Raw genomic sequence first — 22,933 nt, forward strand, 5'->3', positions numbered from 1 at the left:
TATTTTTTTTATGCCGGAATATGTTAAAACAAGGCCTAATGCTGTTTTTTTGTTTGTTTGTTTTTTCAGGCTCCCCATCTACCGGACCTGCAGATGTTGTAATACAGGTTGAACAAAGACAACAGCCCCTGGTTTCAGAGCTTCTTCAGAACAGCCCTCGTCAAAAAAGCCGAGGTATTTAATTAATGTATTGTTAATATATAGGCTTATATCTGAAATGTATTTGGCATTTTTAACATATTTTAGGGTTAATAACCTATTTGTGTATGTATTATTTTTATTTCAGACTCCTCACCGGCTTATGAACACAACGCACAAACATCGGAGGATGCCCAGACAAGCATCCCCGAGGAGGCTCCAAAGACACCAGCGAAACCTGATGATGTCAAAGATTTAAATGACATTTCTGAGGTAGACGATTTGATGTTCTGTGAAGCTGCCAACCTTCTTGAATCGGCCAATTCTGTGGGGGAAACAGCAGATTCTGAAATAGACCAAGAACGTTTTTTCAAAGCGTTTACCCTGGGTTTAAAATCACGAAAGGCTCTACTCCAGAGGCGCATGTGTATTCTACTCGAGCATCAATACAATCAGGATGTGTCATTCTGGCGTAGCGAGCTACCCCGTATGTTAAAAAACATTAGGGCTAAAACAAGCAAATACCGCCGTTAAAAAACACACATGTAAACACACACACACACACACACACATCCTTAATTAGACAGATGGCGCCCCCTATAGACCAAAGTGAGACAATTGAAACACTCTTAGCCAGGATCCCTACAGAGCTCCAAGATATAGTTAACCATATGAATGATTCGGGGGTAATTGACATAATGACAATAGATGAAAATCTATTATCCCAGATTCCCTCCGAACTCATAGACATTATTACACGTATGAATGAGTCAGGGCCTTCCGAGGAAAACATGTTAACACAGATTCCCGAAACCATCATATCTCTAATTACCCAGCTTAACGCGAGCCCTAGGTTTAATTCGGCCCCACAGACACCTCTAAGACAGCCTTTAACAACATTGTCCGAAGAGTCTGAAAGGCAATATGATGTTTTTGAACAGTTGGACAAATGTCTAGCAAATCTGGAGGGGGGCGGTCTTGAGATCAGTGTACAGAACGAGAGCGCTAGGTTTAATTCGGCACCCCAGACACCTATAAATCAGCCTTTAACACCAATGTCCGAAGAGTCTGAAACCCAATACGATGTTTTTGAACAGTTGGACAATTGCCTAGTAAATCTGGAGGGGGGAGGTCTTGATCGAAGTGTACATGTTTTGCGTCGAAATAAATTCAACAATATTGAGGTTCGCCAGTTTTTCAATTTCGCATGGGGGGGTCAGATTCGGGAATATGCTGTGTTTTACGTAATGCTTATGGACACTTTGAATGAACTGTTAGCGAGGATTAGAGATTATAGCGAACCTAGGGATCTCTTACAGTTGGAAATTTGTGGAGACAGTCTACAGAGCAAGGTATCGCTTATTTTACAGAATGGTGAAGCAGAGCTTGAACAATTTGTTAAACTGCTAGAACGCCTTGTACAGTCAAATTTAAACGTGCTAGCAGATAGGACCCTCGAACTTGTAGTACAATTAGTACGCCAACCACAAGGGGGCGGGGGTCAGAGACGAAAGCTCGAGAGTTTAATGCAGTCCGAAATCATAAGCAATAAAAGGGCCTATCTCATAAACGTTCACAATCCAGGTAATAAGCTATGTTTTGCCATAGGTTTGGCCCACTTACTCAGCCCAGGATGTACGGATCAAGCCGCGTTACATAAAGCTCGAGAGCTACAAACTGCGGTGGGTCTCGGTATACAGGATGCTGTGGCTTTCTCAGACATAGTCAAATTTGAAAACTTTCTGAACATCAAGATTGTGGTTTTGTACCACAGTAGGGCTAATGACGCTCTCCTCAAGTTCCAAAATATACCCGAACCACATCCTAAGACTATGTACTTTTATGTGCAAAATGAGCATTACTATGCCGTAACTAACATCACAGCCTTTTTAGGCGCGCCATATGTCTGTCCAGCCTGTCATACCGGCTACACACGCATGGGGGGGCACTCGTGCCGTTACAACTGTTCAGTATGTCTGGATAAACATTGCCCTATGCAGCCGCTAAACTTGACCCCCTGTGCGGATTGTCACCGCACATGTCGTTCGGCCTACTGTTACGAAAAACACAAAACTGAAACATGGCATCCCAAGGCATGTAAATCTGTAAGCAGTTGTGACATTAACAAGAAATGTCCAAAATGTCATTGCAATTACAACCTTAAAATAGATAGCCCTAAACCTCATGTTTGTGGAATTATACACTGCCCAATCTGTAAAGGTCCTTTGAAAAGCAGAGACGCGGAAGCGGTTCAAGAAGTAACACATGAGTGTTACATTCAGCCCTTGGCTGAAGATGAACATACAGAGAAATATGTGTTTTATGATTTTGAGACAACTCAGCAATCAGGGGTTCATTTGCCTATTTTTGTGTCAACCATGACTTTCAAGGGTGAAAAATGGTCGGCCGAGGGACCCGATTGTGCCCGACTCTTTCTAAAACATTTTAGAAAAGCCCAGTACAGAAACTTCACGTTTATAGCTCACAATGCTAGGGCCTATGACTCCTATCTGCTTCTGAACCCTTTGATACAGCAAGGCGTGGCACCCAGTGTCATAGCTCAAGGGAGTAAAATATTATGCTTTGTTGACCCCGCCTTCAAACAGAGATACATTGACAGCTTAAGCTTCTTACCCATGAGATTGGCTCAAATGCCAGAGGCCTTGGGTTTTGAAAACTCTGTCAAAGGCTATTTCCCTCATTTCTTCACATCTGAGGAGAATCTACATTATATAGGATCTTATCCAGCCCCCGAAATGTACGGGTGTGATCAAATGTCTCCCAAAGAGCGTGAGAGATTCATGACATGGTACGAGACCGTAAGACATGGCACTTTTGATTTCCATAAAGAGATGGAATCATACTGTGACAATGACGTTGTTATACTTCGTGAAGGATGCCTCAGATTCAGAGAAGAGGTAATCAAAGATGCGGGCATTGACCCCTGGAGCTGTACAACTATTGCATCAGCGTGCATGAAAACCTATCGTACACACTATCTAACTCCTGAATCTATAGCTATCCCATCGCCAGACAACTACCGACGCCAATTCAAGGCCTACTCTAGTGGTTCCATTCAATGGTTGGAGTACTTGGCCCAGGATAAAGATATTTTTATCCAACATGCTTTGAATCGGGGGGAGAAGGCTTTTGGGCCTTACCATGTAGATGGATACACACAGATTGACGGGGTTGAGACAGTGTATGAGTACAACGGTTGTTTCTTCCACGGTTGTAAATTATGCTTTGTCCCCCACACCTTGTGTGTCCTAACCCAAAAGACTTTTGGGGAAATGTACCAAGAGTTTCAAGACAAACTGAATTCTTTAAAGGCTACTTACGGGTTAAAAGTTGTGGTTTTGTGGGAGCACGAATGGACAGCCCTCAAAAAGGCAGATCCTAGTGTTAAGGCCTTCCTTACCCATTATGACCCTCCAGAGCCCCTGGAACCGCGACAGGCCTTGTTTGGAGGCCGGACCAATGCTTTGACATTGCGTTATGTAGCTCAACCCGACGAGACAATAGGCTATGTAGATTTTACATCCCTATATCCTCATGTAATGAGTTCCTCATTCTATCCTATAGGGCATCCTGAAATTATTCACAGCGACTTTGACGAACCCCAAAATTATTTTGGTTTAATCAAAGCGACTGTCTACCCTCCTAGGGGGCTGTTTATACCTGTGTTGCCTTACAAGGGTCCTAAAGGAAAACTTTTCTTTCCCCTTTGTCGCACATGCTGTGAAAACCACAACCAGGAAAACCCCTGTGATCACACAGATCAAGAAAGAGCCCTGACCGGTGTATGGGTCACTGTAGAATTCTCTAAGGCTTTAGAGAAGGGGTATCGTGTGGCCAAAATCTTTGAAGTGTGGAACTTTTCCAGGAAATCAGACACACTTTTTAAAGAGTACATCAAAACCTTCTTGAGATGCAAGCAGATGGCTTCAGGCTATCCTGCATCGGTCACAGATCAAGAAAGTAAAGACCAGTACATTCAAGACTACCATGACAGAGAAGGCATACTTCTTGACCCTGACAGAATAGAGGTCAACAAAACCAAAAGAAATGTGTCGAAATTGTACTTGAACTCCCTTTGGGGGAAATTAGCGCAGAGATGCAATATGCTAACAACTTCGATCATTAAAGACCCCGAAGAATTTTTGGAATTTGTTTTTTCGGACCAATACGAAATTTCACATTTTTCCTTCTTGAGTCAAGACATTGCCTTGGTGCAATGGAGGCGCCACCAAAAGTGGGTTCTACCCCCGGGTAATGTAAATGTGTTTCTTGCAGCATTTACCACAGCCTATGGCCGCCTTGAACTGTACACCCTCATGGAACAGCTTCAGAGGCGGGTTCTTTACCACGACACAGACTCTGTGGTCTATGTAAGCAAACCGGGGGATTGGACCCCCCCACTTAGCAACTATCTTGGGGGTTTAACGAGTGAACTCGAAGAGGGTGACCATATTACAGAATGGTCCTCATGTGGTCCAAAAAGCTATGCTTTTAGGACTAAAGCCAATCACGTGGTGTTGAAAGCCAAAGGCGTGACTCAAAACTATGAAAATGCACCGCGTGTAAACTTGGAATCAATCACGCGCTTGGTCGAGGGGTTCGTAAAGGACAAGAATAGTGACTTGGAGATTTTGAGCTCCTACAACAAAATAGTGAGGGATAAAAAGGGGTTCCATCTAAGAAACGCACCACTCACTAAAAGATTCAGGGTAGTCTATGACAAGAGACAGCTATTGCCTGACGGTACCACATTGCCCTTTGGCTACTGACTTATGCTACAAGCCCCAGTGTGTCTTAAAGCTTAAGATATTATGACTGCTGTCGAGGGTTTTGACCCCCGGCTACAATTGCCTTTTTCAGCATTAATTGCAGGACCTTCAAACAGTGGCAAAACTTTTTTTGTAAAAAGTATTTTAGAGAATTCTGAACATGTGTTATCTCAAAAGCCTGACAATATTGTATGGTGTTATTCATGTTACCAACCTCTGTATGATGAATTATTGAAGACAATAAAAATCAAGTTTGTTGAAGGAATACCCGATTCTCTGTCTGATGATGAACTTCTCCCCCCACATGTAAATAATCTGCTGGTTTTGGACGATATGCTATTTGCTGGTAGCGAACACCCTGAAATTGCACGAGCTTTTACCCAATATACTCATCATAGAAACCTGTCCGTGCTTTACTTGGTCCAGAATGTGTTTCACCAAGGTAAAAATAGTCGGACCATTAGCTTGAATGCCAACTACATGGTATTGTTTAAAAATCCTAGAGACAAACTGCAAATTAGCACTCTAGCTCAGCAGATGTACCCTGGACGGAAATCATACTTTATGGAGAGCTATGAGGACGCTACCAAAGAGCCATTTTCTTATTTAATCGTGGATTTAAAAGCAAATACTCCAGAACACCTTAGGCTACGTACAGGGCTGTTTCCGGGGGAGAGGCCTGCTGCATACCTTCCTAAAAAGTAAACGCTATGTCTCTGCGTTTAAAAAGAAACCTCCCCCTCTTGAGAAGGCTAGTAGGTTCTACAGCTAAAGAACGGAAGGCCATCTTGGGTCGCTGTTCTTCAGATCTCATATTAGCCCTATGTGAGATTGCTTTGAATCTTCTCAAAGGACGCATTCCACTCACCCTGAACCAATTGAAAAAATTAAGGAGACAAAAGACAACGATCAAACTCTTTGCCAATAAAAGGGCCAGTCTTCAAAAGAAAAGACATAGTATACAACAGTCTGGGGGTTTTCTTCTACCTTTACTCAGTATAGCCGTGCCCTTCATCACCAGCCTTATTGCGGCCAGACGTGGTGGTTGAACACGGGGTGTGATGGCCACTAAAATGTACTTGGTGCCTCAACAAGAGTTGGATAGACTTAAAAAACAAATGCAGGGTCCTGAAGATATCAGACAAACAGCGGAAAATGATTTGGATATGGCCATGAAGGATGTTTTGAACCGAAAAGGATTGAACCCCTATGATAATATTCAAAAATACACAAACCTAATGCAAAGGTATTTGACTCGGGTAAAGCAAGGGGAGAGAGAGACTAACCATTTAACCCTTTCCCTACCGGACCCTTTAACAGATGTCGAACCTAACGATAGCCATGCCCCTGTAAGGCCTGTACCGTCGATCTTACCTAGTGGCGATAATATGTCGGGTGAAGCTCAAATGCCATTTGAAGATAAAGTTATGCATGACCTACTGACACATGTGCCTTTACGTAACAGGAAGAATGTTAAATACATTATGAACAAGATAAAAGACTCAAAGGGGATAGCTGCTTGGAACGACTCTGGAGAGTTTATCCTTCAGGGCTCTGTGGTTAGGGGGTCCCATATGCAGGACTTGCTTAAAAGTACCACGGCTGCCCACAAGGTTGCTGATGACCGAAGGCCTCCCGGCTGGCGTCAGTTTCTTAAGGCCCTGGCAATCCTCAACATCCCCCTCTCCGGTGTACCCAACCATAAGCTTCGTCAACAGATTCAAGCTTTAAAACAAAAGCCTTCAACGAGATACAGCACCCCTAAAGATGCCCCAACGACACCGGCCCCATATGAAAGCGATGATGCTAACTCATTTACTCCCATGAACGTCTCAGGACCTTTTCCTAAACCCGATCTCTCGGCGTGGTTAGACTTTTGAAAATGACTTTTGAATGACTATGATTAAATTCAATAAATTTTTTATTTGAAAAATAAGCAAGTTAACATTTGTGGCATTCTTGAAACATATGACGTGAGCATACGCCTTGATTACGCGTTCTTAAAGGACACACATTTGAACACTTTTGATATTTTCTAACAAAACAAGATACAAGGTTATCATTACTTCTTAAATCATCCTTATAAAGAGACATAACATCTTCAAAAGAAACTCCCCGGGCTCTTTGGCACAGGTAAAATACACAGTGGTGACCGCATGTAGTGGAAAGGTTATCTTGCACTTGTTTGATGTTGTAGTAGATCTTTGTACCGTTTAGGGTCAAAAAATCTTTCATAGATTTAGGGAAATGTGAAAAACCGGGGGGAAAGCCATAGGAATCAAAAAAAGTTTAGATTTTTCGTCCACCTTCCTGTTCTAATGTCATAGCTAGCCAATGTTCACCAGGCATGTGTTTAGGATGGGTATTGACAATAAACATTGCAGGCCTCTCAGACCATATCTCCATAGGTAATTCATCACAAGCCAACACTCCACAAAATTGTTTTCCAATCAAGCGGCTCATGAGCCCGTCCAACTCTTGGGTATTCATGTCTTTGTTCAAAGGTCCTTAATAATAATCCACTAAGACCTGTCTTCGGGCATTCACTTCCAAGATTGAATCAGAGCATGCGTAAACAATCATGCTAACTGTACAGGCTAAAGGTGTACGGAAACGCATTTCCAGCCTGAGGTTACCTTGGGACACCACAGACAGATTTCCTGAGGTGTCATCATCAGGTGATAAATTGAAAGCATACAATGTGTAACCCTCTGCAAAATCATTTCTGTCAATAGGTAAAGAGAGATCTTTTAGATGTCGCCCTGTAGCCAGGAATAGATTGTAAAATTCTCGCACAGATATGTTGTTATTAAATTGTGGTTGGAAAGCCTTCGCCGGAACCTGACGTCCGTCCTGACAGAGCGCTACATACTCTGCATTGAAGTGCTGAAAATTAAAGGGTTTTTTATCTAAACTGCCCGTATTAGAGGCGTGATCAACCAGACCTATAACCACATATCTAGGTAAAGGGCCTAGAAATAGGTTTTCTTGACTGCAGATTCTACTGCCCACAGGTATGCTAAAGGTTTTCATGGTAATTCTTTGGAGAGGGTAAAGGGCATTTCCTTTCATCAAAGCATGTGAGTGACCCAGGCGCACGGCCGGAGATACAGATACTTTTTTAATAAAAAGGGTTGCCCCCAACACTTTCAAACTAAAATCCCCGTCTTGGGGAGACATCAGGCAAAAATCATCCTTGGCCCTGGTTAATTTTAATCTTAAATCAACCGAATTTAAGAGTAACCGTTCTTGAAAGAAAATGTCAGAGTGTATAGGGCCTAGCAAATGAAACTCTCGAGATTCGGCGCAGTAGCGAGCTCGTGCCGCTAGTCCTTTGTTTGCACCGGTGGAAGGGTCTGTCGATTCCATAGAGGCTCCTGCAGTATCCTTGCTAAACAGCCCGGCGCTAAATTGGGTTTTGAGAGTGTCTTCGGAGTAGTTTAGTAAACACTCCATGATGGCTCTATAAGGGTATGTAGCGCTGCTTTGACTGATTAGGCGTTCACCCAAAGTCACATCAACTTGGGAGAAAATGGTGGCCAAGGGGTAATTAATGAGACTCACTTTGGCATCGTCTGCAATATTAGACCCATCTCTTTTGGTCACTTTTAGACGTAAATGCACCAAGGTGTTGTTGAGGTCCAGATAGTTGTCACCATGGCCTGGTATGAAAAATTCGATAGGCCCGTTATCGGTAATAGCAGAGAGAGGGGCTATCTCCACATAACTGGATCTATCTATTGAATGCTGCGTTAACGGTGCCGTGAAAAGATCAAGTTCTGTCTTTATAGCTTCAGAGGACATTCGATGTAAAAGAGCCATGTCACTTATTCTTTTAGAAAATACTTCCTAGTATTCTTTTAGCCTGTTTTGGTACAGACCTCCTCACTTTACCCCGTCTTTGACTTACTGAGGTTCTTTTAACAGTTAACCGACGCTTTTTAGGTGCAGGTCTACGCCTTAAACCAGGGGGTCTCTTTTTTGGCCTTCGAGACAATATCATAAGCCCCGAGCCTTCTTGATGCTCCACCTCTGGTGACGCCCTTCGGGTCATAGCATTGGCTACAACCTCACTTACTATATTTTTAGCCGCTGATTTTAAATGTGGTTTGGCTATGCTGAAGCCTCTCTTCATAAACGGTAAAACCATCCTGAAGAGGTTACGGAATATACCTCCTATCCCCGAACCATACATTGTCGGCGCTCCATGATATCCTGGTAGTCCATTACCCACTTGATCCACATAGTATGAAACATAACGGTTAGGGTCGAGCTGATGGTGCTCCATAACCCTTTTATTTGTATTATGTTTATAAATATAATACAGCTATTATATATGTAGAGAGGTTTTGGTGGGTCTAAAGTGGAGTTTTACAATCGTTTTACCATAAGTAAATTCAATGTTTTCGTTCTGATCCGTTTTAAGCTCAACCAGAATGTTTTCAATATAGTTCTTGCTGACATGTACGTAGTGCGGCTTGTCATAATTGACAGTGACGATGTCCCCATCCTTGCCGTCTATATGAACTGTTCGCAGGAGGGGCACACAGCTGTCTCCGACCCTTTGATAGGTTATGATGTCGGTATAGACAAATATGTTGTAAAAGCCTGCATGTATATCCGCAGGGAATGGGAATAATTTATCGTTCACATACGTCCATTTATTGGGACCCATCCCCAACATGTAGGATAAATTACCGCTGGTCTTTATACCTCCGTTAGCAGGCCCTGAGATTTGTATCCTTTTATGGATTGGATTGTAGAATAGGAATATTTCCATCTTGTTCAGGGTTAGGTGTTCATTCAACTCTGAGACGATCCTGTCGACGGTTCTATAGAAACCTTTTTTAAGCTTAATAAGTTTCGCAGGTTCCGAGAACCTTTTGCAATAAAAATCACGGTCCTTAGCTTTGATATTATACCAACTATGGGGGTATGTAATCTCGCTGAGACCTACTTCCCAAGCCTCTGATAACTCTATAGGCTTTGGAAAATTGGTTGTATACTTCGAACTCTGATTATTACGATATATCTGTGCCGACGCATTACTGGGGAGAGTCAGGTAGAAGCCGCTGTGTTCCATGATGCCCAACTGTGTACACGCGAATGATGCGCTAGTTATCATGACTAGGGGTTTAAATTAACCCCCGTTGCCTCCACCACATCCTGCTCCAATACCCAACTGTTGAACTTTTGAGGCCAGTTTTTCCAGCGGACCAGCAACCATTTTTTACCCTTTTCTCTCTTCTGATCTAGAATCTCCTCCACGTGAAAGACTTTGTCTTTACCCAACTGGACCTTCTGTAATTCCTTCTCATAAAAAGATCCCTCTATAAGATCCCCGTCATAATCTTTTAATTTGTAGACCGGCGGAATGCGTGGCAGACATTCGGTAACGGTAAACAACTCCGAGCTAAAGCCTTGTTCGTATTTTTTGTCGAAAACACCCCTCAACTTTGATATACGCACCAAGTCACCCACTAGGAATTTAAAAGTCATTTTTTTCTTACGGCGAAGTGGGAACAAACCATACATATTTTTAAAGACTTGAAAAGAGTTTTCCGAAGAGACCTCCGAGGGCTTCATACGTATAGTCTTATGGTAGCTGTGGTTGTAACCGTTTACTAAATCCTGAACTATGTCTGTATATCGGTTGGTGTTGTGAGCTGTAAAATAGCGCCACATCCGCTCTTTCAAAGTCCTATTAAAGCGTTCCACAACCGAAGCTTTCAAATCAGAGCCTGTAGCAAAATGTACTATATTATACTTATTCATTAGCTTCTGAAATGTTTGATTAAAAAATTCTTTTCCGCCATCCGTCTGCACTTTCTTGGGGGCGCCTCCTGCCTTCAAGATCGATTCAAAGGCCCTGGTCACCTCTGCCCCGCTCTTATTTTTTAACACCCTTACATAGGCTAATTTAGAGAAAATATCTATAACCGTTAGCATGTAGCGATTTCCATCATTTTTATCGGCAAGGGACTGCATGTCACATAGATCCGCCTGAAATTGGGATAATGGATGCGTAGAAAAAACTCTATTTCTTGGAAAATGTTTTCTTACAGGTTTATGTAGAGTGTAGGCATCTTGCTCTGATAACCATTCATTCACTTTAGCATCGCTTAACAGACTACCTGTTTCTTCGACTATAGCTCTCTGTAAACGCTCTTTACCCCCATAAGACCCGGGGTTAGAGGGATTATAATATATGTTTTTCAACAGCTGCTCAGCCATCCTTCTTGCCTCTCTGAGGTACAATAACTGTAATGAGCCACTTTCATATAACGACAACATTTCAGTTTGTGAATTTTTATTTTAAGAATGCAACAATTATTACGTATACAGACAATTCAGGATTTGTTGCAAGATACAAGTCCCCGTTTTCTCAACAATCACAGCATGCAACACCCTGTATATATTGTTTAGATTTACAGGTTTGTTTCGCTGAATTTTTAAAACACACACGTCTGATATATAAGTATATAAACAACAAATATGATACACATTCACATTAAAGGGTGGTTCAAACAAATAATGTAAAATCTTAGCCAAAGTTATTTCTAGTTCTTCAGAATCCTCAACAAGCCTTGATACCATATGTGACCATTGTAAACTCTCGCCCGTATGTCGGACATGTTTCATGATTTGCTCCATTTTTAACACACGCTCTACAATAACCCCTGTATTGTGGGTTGTGTAGAACTTTACATTGTTCACTTTATTTTCAATAATCTGATGCATAACATTTGTAAGGTCTCTCAAAAGAAAAAATGTATTTATTCGCTCAAACATCGTAGACACATAGTTACCCATAGCTCTAAATAAACAAAATGTCACTCGGTCTCTTGGGATTTATTGAGCCAGAAAAGCATCACATCAGCCATCACAGCTTCCCTGTATTTGTTGTCGTCCACCAGGGTGTGTCGGATTTCTTTGAGTTTCTCATGGATGAAGAGGGCCTCCTTCAGTTCATGTAGGAAGGCTTCGGTTACCCCGTAAACTCTAGGGATAGACGGCGCAATACCCATAGACTCCAGGGCGATGACCAGCGCTGGTATAAAACGGCAGGACCACAGTCTTTTCACCAGCTCCTCAAAATGATTGAAAAAGTAGTATCTAGGAGGGTCGTAGAGGCAAGGATGACGACGCTGGCTGGGATGATTGATCTCACAGCCGATGCATTTTTCTCGTATATATTCGCCAATCACCACGTTTAAAAGTGTAGCTACAGAGGCCTTGATTGTATCCACAAAAACAGTACTGGCCACCCCATCAAACACATCCTCAGGCTGGGTAAATGTCGGGGGTGTCACGGGTCTTGCCAGGGGTGCGTAGAGTGTAGGGCTTCGTGGCATAGAGTCTTTAGTGTCGGGCCCCCATGACGTAGTGGCTTCCTCGTAGATGGTCTGGAGATCCATGGTGTATGCTGAAATGAAGAACTGTCTGCTTTTTTTCTTTTTATTGTAGAACAAGGCCCTTGGGTATCTGGGGGGGCGGGGTTAAAGCATCCGCTTACTTAGTTTTCTTCTGACGCTGTATCTTCTTGAGGCTCTTTTGCATCGTAATCTTTACGATTCGTATATATTATGCACTTCTTTAAATGAACAAGGCTCTGACGCTGTTGGCTCTGTACAAAGAGAGCATCCAACGGTTGCAACATTTTCAATTCCAGTACATCCCAACTGTTAAAAGGAATAAGCAGACGCAGTCGGGTATCCCCAGTCAGGCCACCACCCCTAAGTTTGTGGTTTCGGATTGCCTCGGTGCCGATATAGAACTCCACGCTGCCGCACGGTCGGCCATTCTTTCTTTGTATTTTCACCCTGTGAAATATTTGTCCTGAGGAGTCCGGGGTACCTTCCCAACGGGTCTCGTGGCCCGTGAACACACTATACCCCTTGGTGATAAGGCTCAGTTCAGGACACACAACCTTGCGAAAAACCGACCAGTCTTCAACACCATATTCCAAGCCTACAGTCTGGTCTGTATATTCTTCTCCTTCATCTACCGTATAGAGGGTCACTCTACAGGCCAGGTAATCAAACCGATACCCCCACTGCTGGCCATTAGACATCAACACTTGATCTGTCAGAGCATTTGTTGGCGGTATTTGGGTTCTATACACATTTAAAAAACGTTTTTTTGGCGCATCATATATTGCTGGTTGATACTTTGCCCTTGCTCTATGGGCAACCCGAAGGCCTGTTTCAGTTGTTACAGTCATCACTGCTTTGGTACCGATCCCAAATTCCATGGTTATTCTTAAGATCTTGTGCACTCTTAAACAGGTATTGTTCAGCGGCTTTATAAGGGGCCTTAACCAACCCAAACCGTGAGAAACAGTAACAGGTTGACCTGACACATGGTCACTTACTCAACCCAGGGCATGCACCCTTCTACATGACATAGGGTCATAAATCATTACATAGGGTCATAAATCAGGCTTGGGTCATCAATCATTAACGGCCTGTCAAAGGGACCCTTACTCACCCCATAGCCCCCACCTAACCAGGCTTGTCTATCAGGCTTGGGTCATCAATCATTAACGGCCTGTCAAATGGACCCTTACTCACCCCATAGCCCCCACCTAACCAGGCTTGCCTGACCAGAAGACATGCACACGTCATCACTACATAGGGTTCACATAGAGTTCACATAGGGTCATCAATCAAAATTTTGACCCGTGACATCTACTCTATTCTCTCTGAAGTGTTTTGTGAATATGCGCACTGTTCCTCAAGACCTTGATTGGCTGATTCAGGTGTGTTTGTGTAACAGTGTTGCTTTCGTCCCTCTCGTCCAAACCTGGGCTTGAATCAGGGAACCTCTGCACACATCGAAAACAGTCAACATTAGAAGCATCCTTACCTATCGCTCCACAAAAGCGAGAAGGGGCGTGCTCGTTTTGCACAGCTGTGGGACGCCGGACTATGTTAAGTGGCGAAAGTGGAGAATTGTAGAGCTGGGAGCGGTGAAAGTCAATACTAACAATAAACCGACACGATGGAAAAATGTCAGAAAGAGAGAAACAACTGTTACTGTTTTTATAACTAATGACAAACAGTAATGTAAAACTACTCAGTTTGCCTCTGATGCAAATGGCTGTTATAATGTTTGTTAATCAATGACCATAAGTTAGTTTGTCTCTACCGTGTACATTTTGTTTTGTTTTTGACTGAGCCAGACTCGCCGGCTGTTTTGAGCGGGGCATTCTACTGGCTTCAAAGTGAGTGTTAACTTCGCCCACTCAAGCAACAGCCAGGGGACCGGGCAATGCAAAACGTGCTCGCCCAAGTTCTCCAGGAGGACTGTTGGACTAACCCCTAGTCTAGAAGTAGTGTTGATCAGGTGCTCTAACTCATCACCCACCAGTGGTCTGGATGGGGCATCCTCTGTCTGCCAGACCATATCTATCTATGCTGAATCTGAACATGCAGTGTCAGTTGGTAGGCCTACTCCTAGGATGAGGCTACAGCATTTTTGTACAAACTATGATGCCACCAGGGTATAAGAATGCAATGGGTGCATTTTATCAAATGCCAATGCCTCCCATCACATGACGTGTAGCTCACATTTAAATGCTGTTCTTTATGACTAAAGTTGGAATTCAATCATTGCGGATAGAATGGTTCTATGTTATAATTTACAGATGTAGCTAACATGAATCACTCTTGACTGTAGGTTTTGTTAAATAGAGAAATACTATTGCAATAACGAATTAAGACAAAGCTCAGAAATGTAAAGTGTTTAATACCAAGGATACAATCAGCTGAGTGCATGCATTTAGAAAGTTCACAACACATGTTATACTCTTCCCTTGTAGGCATCATCTCCCTAGCTATACATTTTATGACCCCAATGATTTTCCCTCTGGCTCCCCTGTGGAATGCCTATTGTCCTCTTTTTGTTTAGCCAGATGTCAGAATCCCACCTGGTCCATCTTCTGTTCTAGGCCTCACCCTGCTGTCTGATCCTAGGCGATTTCCTCTTCTCTAATTAGTTCATGGTTTCTAAATTAGCATACACACAGTTTCATGGCCTAAACTCCATTAATACTCACAGTAATCATTCACTACACAGGATACAAACAAACTACAGTTTAACTTGAAACATTTACATTTTAATAGAATCCGTCAGTATGCTTATTTCACAACGTGAGTCTCCCTTCAGACTCTTACATTATCCTCTGACTGCTCCGGGCCCTAGATTTATTTTATTTCACATGACTGCTTGTGTCCGGGATGTGATTTCTCCTGACCTCATGCCTGGGCTGGCTGGCTCTCTGGAGGATGTGCCTGACGCAAAAAGGTTTCAGGTGCGCGACCAAGAGTTATCGCCTGCAATTGGAACCCAAGTCTCCCTATCACTCTAGTTTTATAATCGTAACATTATCATCTTCTCACAGCTGCCCATTTCCAAAACAGTGCATGGTTGGTAGACAGTCGGTGGCGCGGGGTCTGGTCTGTAGTGGCCTTGTAATTTTATCTTTCTGAAAACAATTGAAAAATCATGGATTTACAGTTTTCTCCACGTGCTCCTTGGGATTTTTTTGATCACATGTTTTATCATTCACGTTTTTCAGGATTAGGAGTTTTTCAATATCAGACAATTGGAGACTAAAATACCTGAACATATACAGTTTCACAACCACCTGTCTCTTAATTTAAGACCCATGTTAAGGAATAGAGATGGGACATATTCATGCAGTGGGAATAGCTAAATGGGACAAAGTGAAAGAACTTGACCCTTATATCTTTATAGTTTATTGAACTGAGCAGTAGTCATACAGACAGACACTGTATACATTGTGTTGTACATGACTAGTGCAGCTTTAATCACATTTTGTTTGAATATAGCATACAGATTTGTAACAGCTCCCAGCTAATATGTAAACCATCACTTCATAATAATAAGAATAGTTATTGGATTGAAAGAAACTACCGACGTGACTGGCAGGTAACCAAGCCAATGGAGCATTGAGTAAGATCTGTATCAAACTTTTTAAAGGGATTTACTTTTTATCAACTCCCCTAGGATGCAACATGTGTTAAGTTTCCTCACAGATTGCATTTGCTACATGCTCTGAGTCTGACTGCAGCCCATGTCTCTCTTTGCACACACATTTCTGTGTACTATTGTTGACGCAGATCATGGTGACAAAATTAGGCAATGGCAGTTTGTGTTCCCACAAGGCAATGTGAAACCCAAGTCCTTCCCCATGGAGTTGTCTGTCTTCAGTCTAGCATCACTGGGTTACCAACTTCTTCCATATTAGCAGTTGCACCCCTCACAATGCTTATTGCCTGATTTAGGGCAATTGATAACTTATCAATAATACCCAGCTGATTCTCAACATTACTGTTGACCTATGTAAGGAGCACCTGTACTTCATGAATGGTCTCTTCATAGGATTGCCTTTGTAGCAACCCGCCAGAAGTGGTAGTCTACATTCAGCAATTGAAGCATACTCTACACATTTTAAAGTGTGAGAATGTCTCACTATTCATTGTTGAAATAAGTCACTTGAGCGACTGGGGAAGGGAAGGGAAGTAATTGTAATTTATGATTGGATCATAGTTTTATGTATGGCCAATCCCTTGTTAAATGAAAGGTATCCAATCACAAGTGAGAAAAACTATAGAGCCCCACAGTGGTGTCATAATACCCATAAAACCTACTAGTCAAATAGGGAAATGGTTCCAATTGTTTTTCCACCATTAATTTTACCCATAGGGGATTTTAGAAACACTTAAAATAAGGGCTGTGATTCGTGTAGGCTTACCCTGGCGTGGCGTTTTGATAACCATGTAAATCACTTCTGCGAGCAGGCCTTTCTAATTGACCTGGCCCAGGTATCCTGGAAGGATATTGACCTCAACCCATCAGTAGAGGATGCCTGGTTGTTCTTTTAAAAGTGCTTTCCTCACCATCTTAAATAAGCATGCCCCTTTCAAAAAATAAATAAACTAAGAACAGATATAGCCCTTGGTTCACTCCAGACTACTGCCCTTGACCAGCACAGAATCACCCTGTGGTGTACTGCACTAGCTTCGAACAGTCCCTGCGATATGCAACTTTTCAGGGAAGTCAGGAACCAATACACACAGTCAGTTAGGATAGCAAAGGCTAGCTTTTTCAAGCAGAAATTTGCATCCTTCAGCACTAATTCCAAAAAGTTTGAGACTGTAAAGTCCATGGAGAATAAGAGTACCTCCTCCCAGCTGCCCACTGCACTGAGACTAGGAAACACTGTCACCACTGATAAATCCATGATAATCGGGACTTTCAATAAGCATTTCTCTACGGCTGGCCATTCTTTCCACCTGGCTACCCCAACCCCGGCCAACAGCTCTGCACTCCCCACAGCAACTGGTCCAAGCCCCCCTCCCTGCTTCTCCTTCACCCAAATCCAGACAGCTGATGTTCTGAAAGAGCTGCAGAATCTGGATCCCTACAAATCAGCTGGGCTAGACAATCTGGACCCTCTCTTCCTAAAATTATCCGCCGCCATTGTTGCAACCCCTATTACTAGTCTGTTCAATCTCTCTTTCGTATCGTCTGAGATTCCTAAAGATTGGAAAGTGGCCTCGGTCATCCATCCTCTTCAAAGGGGGATACACCCTTGACCCAAACTGTTACAGACCTATATCCATCCTGCCCTTACTTTCTAAAGTCTTCGAAAGCCAAGTGAACAACCAGATCACCGACCAATTCGAATCCCACTGTACCTTCTCCGCTATGCAATCTGGTCCCAGCGGGTCACGGGTGCACCTCAGCCACGCTCAAGGTCCTAAACGATATCATAACCGCCATCGATAAAAGACAGTACTGTGCAGCCGTCCTCATCGACCTGGCCAAGGCTTTAGATTCTGTCAATCACCATATTCTTATCGGCAGACTCAAGAGCCTTGGTTTCTCAAATGACTGTCTCACCTGGATCACCAACTACCTCTCAGAGTTCAGTGTGTCAAATCGGAGGGCCTGTTGTCTCTGGCAGTCTCTATGGGTGTTCCACAGGGTTGAATTCTCGGGCCGACTCTTTTCTATGTATATATCAATGATGTCGCTCTTGCTGCAGGTGATTCTTTGATCCACCTCTACTCAGACGACACCATTCTGTATACATCTTGCCCTTCTTTGGACACTGTGTTAACAAACCTCCAGATGAGCTTCAACGTCATACAACACTCCTTCCGTGGCCTCCAACTGCTCTAAAATGCAAGTAAAACTAAATGCATGCTCTTCAACAGATTGCTGCCCGCACCCTCCTGCCCGACTAGCGTCACTACTCTGACTTAGAATATGTGGACAACTACAAATACCTAGGTGTCTGGCTAGACTGTAAACTGTCCTTCCAGACTCACATTAAGCATCGCCAATCCAAAGTTAAATCTAGAGTTGGCTTCCTTCACTCATGCTGCCAAACATACCCAGGTAAAACTGACCATCCTACCGATCCTTGACTTCAACGATGTCATTTAGCCTCCAACACTCTACTCAGCAAACTGGATGCGATCTATGACAGTGCCATCCGTTTTGTCACCAAAGCCTCATATACTACCCACCACTGCGTCCTGTTGGCTGGTCCTCGCTACATATTCGTCGCCAAACCCACTTGGCTCTAGGTCATCTATAAGTCTTTGCTAGGTAAAGCTCTGCCTTATCTCAGCTCACTGGTCACCATAGCAACACCCACCGGTAGCACGCGCTCCAGCAGGTATATTTCACTGGTCGTCCCCAAAGACAGCACCTCCTTTGGCCGCCTTTCCTTACAGTTGTCTGCTGCCAATGACTGGATCGAATTGCAAAAATCACTGAAGTTGGAGACTTATACAGTTGAAGTCGGAGGTTTACATACACTTAGGTTGGAGTCATTACAACTCGTTTTTCAACCTCTCCACAAATTTCTTGTTAACAAACTATAGTTTTGGCAAGTCGGTTAGGACATCTACTTTGTGCATGACACAAGTAATTTTTAATGAATTGTTTACAGATAGATTATTTCACTTATAATTTACTATCGCAATTCCAGTGTGTCAGATGTTTACATACACTAAATTGACTGGGCCTTTAAACAGCTTGGAAAATTCCAGAAAATTATGTCATGGCTTTAGATGCTTCTGACAGGCTAATTGACATATTTTGAGTCAATTGGAGGTGTACCTGTGGATGTATTTCAAGGCCTACCTTCAAACTCAGTGCCTCTTTGCTTGACATCATGGGAAAATCAAAAGAAATCAGCCAAGACCTCAGAAAAAAAATTGTAGACCTCCACAAGTCTGGTTCATCCTTGGGAGCAATTTCAAAACACCTAAAGGTACCACGTTCATCTGTACAAACAATAGTACGCAAGTATAAACACCATGGGACCACGCAGTTGTCATACCGCTCTGGAAGGAGACGCGTTCTGTCTCCTAGAGAAGAACATACTTTGGTGTGAAAAGTGCAAATCAATCCCAGAACAACAGCAAAGGACCTTGTGAAAATGCTGGAGGAAACAGGTACAAAAGTATCTATATCCACAGTAAAACGAGTCCTATATCGACATAACCTGAAAGGCCGCTAAGCAAGGATGAAGCCATTGCTCCAAAACCACCATAAAAAGCCAGACTATGGTTTGCAACTGCACATGGGGACAAAGATCATACTTTTTGGAGAAATGTCCTCTGGTCTGATGAAGCAAAAATAGAACTGTTTGGCCATAATGACCATCTTGATGTTTGAAGGAAAAAGGAGGAGGCTTGCAAACCAAAGAACACTATCCCAAATGTGAATCACGGGGGTGGCAGCATCATGTTGTGGGGGCGCTTTGCTGCAGGAGGGACTAGTGCACTTCACAAAATAGATGGCATCATGAGGGAAGAAAATTATGTGTATATATTGAAGCAACATCTCAAGACATCAGTCAGGAAGTCAAAACTTGGTCACAAATGGGTATTCCAAATGGACAATGACCCCAAGCATGCTTCCGTTGTTGTGGCAAAATGGCTTAAGGACAACAAAGTCAATGTATTGGAGTGGCCATCAGAAAGCCCTAACCTCAATCCCATAAAAAATTGTGGGCAGAACTGAAAAAGCGTGTGCGAGCAAGGAGGCCTACAAACCTGACTCAGTTACACCATCTCTGTCAGGAGGAATGGGCCAAAATTCACACAACTTATTGTGGGAAGCTTGTGGAAGGCTTCCTGAAACGTTTGACCCAAGTTAAACAATTTAAAAAGGCAGTGCTACCAAATACTAATTGAGTGTATGTAAACTTCTGACCCTCTGGGAATGTGATTATAGAAATAAAAGCTGAAATAAATAATTCTCTCTACTATTATTCTGACATTTCACATTCTTAAAATGAAGTGGTGATCCTAACTGATCTATGACAAGGACTTTTTACTAGTATTAAATGTCAGGAATTGTGAAAAACTGAGTTTAAATGTATTTGGCTAAGGTGTATGTAAACTTCCGACTTCAACTGTATCTCCCTCACTAACTTTTAGTGTCAGCTGTCAGAGCACTGCAGCTGTACACAGCCCATCTGTAAATAGCCCATCCATCCAACAACCTACCTCATTACCATATTTGTTATTGTTTTTCTGCTCTTTTGCACACCAGTACTTCTACTTGCACATCCTCATCTGCACATATATCCAGTGTAAATTGCTCAATTGTAATTACTTTGCCACTATTAGCCTATTTATTGCCTTACCTCCTTACTTCATTTGCACACACTGTATACAGATTTTTCTATTGTGTTATTGACTGTATGTTTGTTTATCCCATGTGTAACTCTGTGTTGTTTTTGTCGCACTGCTTTGCTTTATCTTGGCCAGGCCGCAGTTGTAAATGAGAACTTGTTCTCAACTAGCCTACCTGTTTAAATAAAGGTGAAATAATAAATAAAAAACAAAAATTATCAATATATTCAGGTCTATTTACTCTCAGATGCGAAAATGCTAATTAGCATCAAAGTAGTCATCATGCAAGACTACAAATCCCTGCATACGCCTGCACGTCATCTCTAGCTGGCACCTTAGCTAACAGGTAAATGTAAAGAAATGTACCCAATTTATGAATAACTACATTTAGCAAACATTTAGATTGTTAATCCAGAGATGCTTACCTTTGCCTCGATTCAGCAGTCTCGTCCAGATCCTCATGGCATTTTGTTCTATATGTTATTTTGCCTCCCGAGTACTGCAGCGGTATAAGGCACTGCATCCCAGTGCTTGAGGCATCACAACAGACACCCTGGTTCAAATCCAGGCCATATCACAACTGGTTGTGATACGGAGTCCCATAGTGCGGCGCACAATTGGCCCAGCATCGTCCAGGTTTGACCGGTGTAGGCCGTCATTGTATAATAATTTGTTCTTAACTGACTTGCCTAGTTTAATAAAGGTTACTTTTTGTTTTCTTTAAATCATACCCACACTGGCAGCTAATTAGCATTTCATTTGTTGAGGGTAAATACAGGCGAATGTATGGATAAAAGTCACCTTGTCTGAGAGATATTTACAAGGTTATCAAAATGCCAGGGTAAGCATACGCAAAACACAGCCCTTATTTTAAGTATTTCTAAATTCCCCTATGGGGAAAATGTAATGGTGAAAAATTGATTGCAACCATTTCCCTGTCTGACCGCTAGGTTTTATGGGTATTATGATACATACTGTGGTACTCTAGAGATACAGATAAAATGGAGACAGATCTGGGTTGGCCATACATAGAATCCAGAAACCTACAGGCAAGATCACTAGAAAGACACTGGAGTGAAACCTCCAAGGGAAACATAGCCCAATGTCCTATCCAGAAGCCCATGGGCTTTGAATATATATTTTTTAAGTTGATCATCCTGGCTATTGTGGCTATGCCCTGTTGATTTCATCACCTCATATTTTGTTGGCACATCGTACCTAGCAGAGCCCAATTGGAGGCATAAGATGGCTGAACTGATGGCCCATATACTGTATTTGCACATATGAACACTTTGTACAACCAGCTTGATTACACCAATAGTAAAGTAACTGCCAGCAGCCTCATCTGAATCTCTAGAAGTAAGAATTAGGCCTAGGTCTAACAGCTAGAAAGCCTTTTAATTAGTTATTGGAATGGAGTGGATTAAAATAGGTCCTGGTACTCATTTCATCCTAAGTAAATTCACACTACTGGACTTTCAGGCTGTGAAAAATAGACTGAACAAAGATTCTATTAGGGAGAACAATTGTTAATTACTGTACAACAACTCTAACTCTTAAATGTTTTCTTAAATCACATTAACATTTCAGTTTCTATCATGAAAAAAATGTATTGTACTGTTTTAAGTGTCTCGTATTCTATTTAGGCCATGTAACTTAAAATGCAGAATTTTTTAATAGGTGAGAATCAATTGACTCATTACAGAACTCTTTATTCTATATGGAGCTGCAGTATTGAAGATGAAGAATTCTCTATATGTGTAAAAAAATATATATATAAAAAAATAAAATATGTAATGCAATGCCCGGAACTAAATTAGATTTGTCACATTACATAGAATGTTAAAGCCACAGACTATACGATTTCCATCAATTCAACTAAGGAAAAAACGGTAATCCTTTTGATTTGGACAAATGACTTATCATATGACTCACTTTATCATAACTAAGGACCTATTACTCAATTTTGCAAAATAAAAAAATCATTCAAAGGAAACTAAACAAATGATGTACAATAGCTTTAAATCATGTTTCTCATTCCTGGAGCAATATAATCATAGAATTCAAGTGCTATTTGCATCTGGAAATGTCATGGAATGCATTTTCTCAATGTTTTGTTGATGGGCCCATTCTTAGATGGTATGCCCATCTTGCAGATTGTGGCTTTAAGTATCCCATGCTAATTTAAACACATTCATAGTCATGTATTGCACAAAAATAGTCAGAATTTACACAATAAGCAATGTACACTGAGAAACACTCGCTCCATCAGACTGACCAGGGGAAAGCTATTATCAGGGGAAAGCTATGATCCCT

The sequence above is a fragment of the Oncorhynchus kisutch genome, linkage group LG17 (genome assembly GCF_002021735.2).
Source record: "Oncorhynchus kisutch isolate 150728-3 linkage group LG17, Okis_V2, whole genome shotgun sequence".
In the NCBI taxonomy this organism is placed as follows: Eukaryota; Metazoa; Chordata; class Actinopteri; order Salmoniformes; family Salmonidae; genus Oncorhynchus; species Oncorhynchus kisutch.